Below are 6932 nucleotides of genomic sequence, written 5' to 3' on the forward strand. Positions count from 1 at the left end.
AGCAAGCAGTATCTGTCTAAATATTTTAAGTGAGCTGAAATGCTTTTTTCACTCTCGCTGCTGTTGCAAGATGTTAGTGAGGATCAGAGAGGAGCAGATGTATTCTCTAACTCCCATGAGAAATTCGACATGCTGCCTTTTTGGCTGTGTGGATTGCTGCATGGTGGCCCTCGTGTGTTTGCTAAGTAAGATGCTTCCCCCTCCAGCTTCAGAAAAAAGATGCAGGGTATCTGTGTGTTTTCCTTGGCAAAGTCCTGGGAGTGCAGCTGATAACACAAAAATCCTGGAGCTGAGCATCTGCTATTTCAGATGGGTATGTACACCACAGGACACAGAAGTACATTCTTTATTTTGTGCCTCAGCTCCATGACCTGTTGTGGGAAGACAGACTTAGCTTGGTGAGACTCTTCACTTCATACCTGTTTTCTTGCTATATCCAGATTATAAAATCTAATTGAACTGGGGACCATAACCACCAGAATGTAAGAACATAAAATGAAATGTTGCCTGTTTCGATTGCTTTTCCTTACTTGGACAGGTCTTACCGGAGAGATTCTGAATCTGGGCCCAACTTGTTCACCATGAAATAGTGGTGGCAAGCTGTTGGATATTGGGCCAGTTTAACTTAGAGTAATACTGAAAGAGACTTTGGTTTTCCATCCTGTAAAGTGTTCCATGTTCATGCTGTGTGACTAAACACTCTGCTTTGGTGCAGCAAGGGTGAATTCCAGCCCTGCTTTAACAACTATCATGAAACCCCATTGCAACATCTACAGACATTGCAATCAGACGGTTGTTTCTGATCGCATTGCTAAGTTGAATATGGAATTTGGAAACATCAAGCAGGTTTTACCATTCAGGCTGGCAAACACAAATCCCCTGCTTGTCACCTTCTTTTTCTTCTTAAGTTAAAGCAGTTTGCACAGTTTTAAGAATTTTTAATTAAAGAATCAGTGTGATAAAAGTATGCAAAGTAATTAACTGATAGTGTATTAAGAAAGGTAAACTAATAAGAGTGTATTGCAAAGTTCTGAAGAAATGTAAAAATGGCTATTCTTCCTATGCAGTCAGCTGCCCAGAGTTTCCTGGGACATGGTGGCACAGCAACTGCAGCCACTGAAAACAGTGTGGGAATGGGTAAGCAGAGGCCAAGGAAGGATCTGGGGGTTGTTCTTTTTCCCAGCAGTTGTTGCAGAAGAAGAAAACTGGATGGTTGGAAAATCCATTGTCATCAGCACTGCGCTTCCTCTGCTTCTGCTTACGGAAAGCAGCCATACCCAGGTCTTGGTCCTGACTCGGTGGGAATGTGTGTTTTACACCCCAGATAAAAGGATTTATCGTGAAGAAACACTCCAGTGTGAGCAGCTGGAGTAGATAGCTTAATTCTGAGAACATGCAGGCTTCCTCAATAATATGAACTTAGGAATCTTCAGAGATGCTAACATGGCTGAAATGAGGACTAGACTTCAGGATGCAGCAGAACCTGCTACTTCCAAAAAAGGAAACTGGTTGTTGCTTGCAGCAGATTGCTGTCCTCCATTCAAGTCGTATCCCCATGAAGCTGAAGAATCCTTGAGCTACCCAAAAACTGAAGGAAAGAAAAATCCCAAATGGCTGAGAAAGAAGTGTGTCCATGTGGCTAGGAGGTTTATAGACACACATATACACACATTCAGCTGAAAAGCGGACGGCATGGCTGCTGATGGTTAAAGTAACCCTTCTGAGGCATACAAACCAGCAGTTTAATGACTTGAAAATCTAGAGATTGAATGCATAAAAGATACCAGACGAAGGCTGATAAGGTTTATCTGGTCTTTGATCATTATCCTGTGTTGATTACCCATGGAAATATTAAGTGTCAGGCATATATGATGTGCCATAGGCAAACCGAAACAAATTACACCTGCTGAGAGGGCTGAGGGTTTTTTGTTGCTGAGTAAGCATGTTGCTACACTGTCACTAATGTTAATAACTTCCTTCTGTTTTAAGCCTTTCCCATCAGACCCACCAGTTCCAGTGCTGTTTTTTTTTTTTTCCAAGCCTTTAAAAGGCTTTCCTCTGGCCTACAACCCATTTGCAGAGCTGAAGAAGAAAAGGCTGCATTCTGCTCATATTACAACTGCTTCCAAGCCATTTCGTGATTGCAGACTGTGTGTGTGTGAAGGAAAAAAGGTGGTCACTATGGTGCTCTGAGCTCTTATCACATTTTTTTCAGAGGAACAGTCTTACTTTCCCAGAAAGACTTTGTCCTTTGCACTATGGTTTCTGCTGTCTAAGTGCTTCATAAAATGATTGCATCAACCCACCTCCAATGGATTGTAGATTAGGCAGAAAGGAAAGGGCACAGGGTTGTTCTAATGGATTATAGACTAGGCAGAAAAGGCACAGGACTGTGTTTTTGTACTATCTTCCAATTTATTTCATTTAAGCAATAGATTATTATTTACAGAAGCAGTTTGTTGGTCACAGATAGATTTATGTTTTTAACTGACAGGCTACACTCGTACTATGTTGTCTTTATTTGTTGTTAAGGGAGGTGTTCTGTGGTTATTATGGGTTTGGAGAGGAGTTACTATGTTCTTGTTGATGTTTTAGTGAACAATTGCAAGCTGGTCTCAGCACAGTTCTCTGCAGCCCTGCTCACGGAACTGATTTCAAACAGTTTGCCCTCTGAGGAGGGACAAAGTGGCTTTCAAACTCAGAGTTTTAAATTCGAGGCTCTGTTTGTTTATATTCTTTTAGCATTTGTTTAAATTTAGCAATTATCTAACAAAATGGGAAAAGTGTCTTTGTGTCAGCCTGACCTATCTTGGGAATACTTAAAAAGCTTCAAGTCTATGTATCAAATATCTGAAAAGTTTTCCATCAGTGCAGGAAAGAGGGCATTTACTGTTCCTGCTAGTAATTGTCAGGGGAATAGGAGGAAAAAAGTGCATTTGAAAAATTCAAGTCAGCATTTCTTAAGCCTTCCTCATGTGTATTATAGATTTTTATTTCCTTAAAGTGTGAATGAAGTAGAGAATTAATGAAGCCAATGTAAATGCTCCTTGTTGGAGGCTCTTCAAATGCCAGAGGAAACAGCCAGGCTGTGTTTATGTTTGTACTCATGGTGCTCATGAAAAAATCAACAATTGTGGCACTAGGAATAGCTGCTACTTTTTTTCCCCTTCCGGAGCTTTGCTGCTCTTATTTCCATATTACCATACATTCAGGTATCCATATCTTCTATGCATCTCTTCAGTCCTTCATGAAGTATATATTAGCCCTTTCCAGTGGTAAAATTGGAAGGAACACACATAGGATTCAAAAGGACTGTTTTGTATTATTTGATTTACCTTTCTTTACCTCCATTTCCTTCCATTTCAGTTCAGCAGGTGTAGCAGGTATCCTGATGACAAATGCAAGCACGTAATCTAGTACTATTTCACTCTCTCTCTGGGTGGTTGAAGATACCTTCAACTGCTGCTGCAACATGAAGACTGCCCAGTATTCGTCTCCCTTGGAATGACTCTTGTGGTATCTAGTCTACATGAAACCAGCCCCCTGCTTTTGAATACAGCAGTCAAACTGACAAAGTTGTGTTTAGTAGAGGATCAGACAAATTTGACTCATCATAATGTTAAATCATGCTGATGAATCTTTGTGTCATCCAAAATGTTCACAGAAGAGTTAAAATAGAGGTTAAAATTCTGTGCTATATAGAGCTGAATATAGTTCACAGAAATGTAAGTTAACTTAAAATTGATTGTTTGGTTCAGAAACCAAAGATGACAATCCACAGCATGCTGAAAACTGAGAATATGAGATGGTACAGTCTAAGATAAGTTGAAAGTGAGCAAATATATTTAGGATATTTCTCTTGGTCAAATTAATTCTTTCATCAAAAATGTTAATAGAAGCTGCTACAGAACTTGGAGAATTTTTACAAGACTACAGCAGAGGTGGGTGTTGAATCTAGGTTAAATGTCCTCCTGGATCCAAGGAATCTTTATTATAGCTTAAAGTGAAACATTTTCATTTTTATTTACCTACTTTCATCCCTTTATAAACACTTCAGTGTTGATAAAAATTGCATTTTGAATTTCAAACCCAAACCCAAAGCATTTTAGACTGCTTTATAATAATAATGTAAAAAAAACCCAAACAAAACCCCAAACCACCCAACAACTTCCATGTACATTTGGTAAGCTCTTGCCCTGCCCACATTAAGAGTATGGCTCCAGCTGAACTCAGCAGAGTCACAAATATGTCCAATAAATCTTTTTCCTTAGGCAGTTTCTTGGATTTTTCCTTAGCATGTTAACTATGAAATTTATTTATAAGCATTAGGCACAATCTTAAATGAGATGTGTGTTAAAAATATTTACTTTATGCAAAGCCTTGTTTAGCAACATTTTTGTTTTATTTTTTAGCATTTCTAGTTGTGTTTTTAAGTCTATCAGAGTGTACTGGAAATCTTCATAGAATTTAGGATTATATAATATTGTGACTGGGACTGTTATGACAAAACATACAATGCTTGGATTTTGCCCAAGTTACTCAATGTTTGTTACTATTTTAATGGATTACTAAAATTTAACATAGATATTATTGGGTTCTTAAGTCATGTTTCAGGCATTACTTTGCATGCTAAGTGCCACTGTAATACAAGAAAGACCTGTACGTGACTGTAAGCACACAATTAGACCAAGTGATTGCAAGAAAAATGACCATGCACATAGAATTATAGAATAAATTAGGTTGGAAAAGACCTTTAAGATCCTCAAGTCTGACCATTACCCCAGGACTACTAAGACCACCACTAAACCGTATCATGGAGGGCCTCATCTACACAGTTTTTGAATACTTCTGACTTCTGGGGACAGTGATTCTACCACTTTCCTGGGCAGCCTGTTCTAAGACCTGATTACCCTCTCTGTGAAGAAATTTGTCCTAATATCCAATCTAAACCTCTCTTGGCACAGCTTGAGGCTATTACTTCTTGTCCTATTGCTTGTTACTTGGCAGAAGAAACACCCCCACCTCACTACAACCTCCTTTCAAGTATGAATTAGGAACATTCTTAAAATATCTTCATGACCCATGGAGACAGTTTATTTTCCTGACAGTCTAAATATATGACCTACCTGGTTCTGACAACACCTGAGAATTTCAAGTGCTTTCTTTACAATCAGAAAATTAAATCCAGGAAAAAAATTAATCCATCCTTCCATTGCATCAACTACTTTAAAAATTGCCTATGAATAAAACACCAATATGTGGCTAAACAGGTCTACATTTTTTAATCCTTTGAGATATGCTGAAGTGGAAGAATTTGTATAGGTGTGCAAATATGAGTACATGGTATTGTTATGTGTATGCCCCAGATTGCCACAGAATTTTTACTTATTTTATATTTGGATATTTAAAACTTCAAGCTTAACTTCACAATTTATGCTTGGTTGTTGGTTTGTTTTTGTTTTTTTTTTCTCTCCACTCAAAATAGTTCAGCCTAGTAAAACTTAAAACCATTACCAAGGGAGAAAGATTCTAGGATGCTTCTGTTAGGGAAAGATAATCTTCCTAACCCTAAAACACTTGCTGAAGTTTTTAGTCAGACACAGTGTCCTAGTTTTGGCTGGGATTCCTTCTTTTTAGCAGATCTCCATGGGATTAGTTTTGTTTCACAGCAGGAAAATAAAGTGATGTATTCGTAATCTATTGTCTGCTCAGCTATTTGTCCTTCCTAGAAAACAAGTAACAGATAGAACATCTTAGGGAAAGAAACAGCAGTATGGACATTGTGGGTTAATATTAACAGTTTTTGTCATAGAGGATGGCAGTAGCACAGTGAAAACCAAACCCACCACAGCAATTTGCTGTGTTGCATGACAGTTGGCTCACTGGCATTTAAAAAAATATTGTAATCTGCAGAAACTAGGGGAAAAATCAGTGCCAGTTATTCATGACATTTCAATGCCAACTATTCATGACATGTCTGAAATTTGAGGAAGGAACTGGATTACGTTATGGATAATGAATCTCATAAATAGATCAGTGGAAATACAGCGTCAACAGGTTAACGGGATAGGTGTTTTAGCACTGATAAGACATGGTACATGGCCACCTGATGGCAGCAGAGGCTGAGGAATTAGGTTTTTTTCTACATTAAACTACGGATAAACAGGATAGGCCCTGAAGTTCCTAACTGGTTCTTCAGGTTCTCGAAAATATACATTATGTATATTTTCACTTAAAAAGATGTGGTATGTTCATCAGACCAGAAGTTTCTGCTGAGAGTGGTTACGTATTTTTCATTAAAAGAAAAAACAGAGTTACATTTGGGAAAAACTTTTTTCATAAAACGGTAGCTTTCATCTCATTTGCCAGTACTTCCATCTTTCTACCTCAGTTAGCTGAGTTAGTTCCACCCAGAAGAGTAGGTGTATTTTGATGAAACCAGGGCAGTTGCTTACTTTTTCCTAATTCTTTTTCCTAATACTTATGTCCACAGGAAAAAAATGCATTAGAACACACCCTCCCTTCCCCACCCCACCCCCACCCCCACCCCAGCTTTGCAGAAAAACAGAAAATTAAATTTTTTAAGAGGAGGTGTAAGAAAACTGCTAGTTCTAATACAAAGTCTTGAACTGAGAAAGCAAAATTTTTTATCTCAGATTGGTATAAATTAATAAATTCTGCCTTTGCTTTTAAAAGGAAAACTACATGTCTGTAAACTGGATGCTCTTTCCAAACTTCTATAAAGCTATCTATACATATCCTTTATATAACAAATTCTGAGAACTCAGGATTCATGCAAGATAGTAAACAAAACCTCAAAACTCCATGAGTTAATGACTGTCTTCCCAAGAATTTGGGATTTTTTTTTCTTATAAACTACACAAAAGCTATATGAAACAGTTTTCAGATGGGATTCTCTCCTGAAATAGGCA

This window comes from Neopsephotus bourkii, unplaced genomic scaffold (assembly GCF_033783945.1).
Source record: "Neopsephotus bourkii isolate Nb327-2 ecotype Australia unplaced genomic scaffold, CSIRO-AGI_Nbou_v1 NB_1027, whole genome shotgun sequence".
Classification (NCBI taxonomy): domain Eukaryota; kingdom Metazoa; phylum Chordata; class Aves; order Psittaciformes; family Psittacidae; genus Neopsephotus; species Neopsephotus bourkii.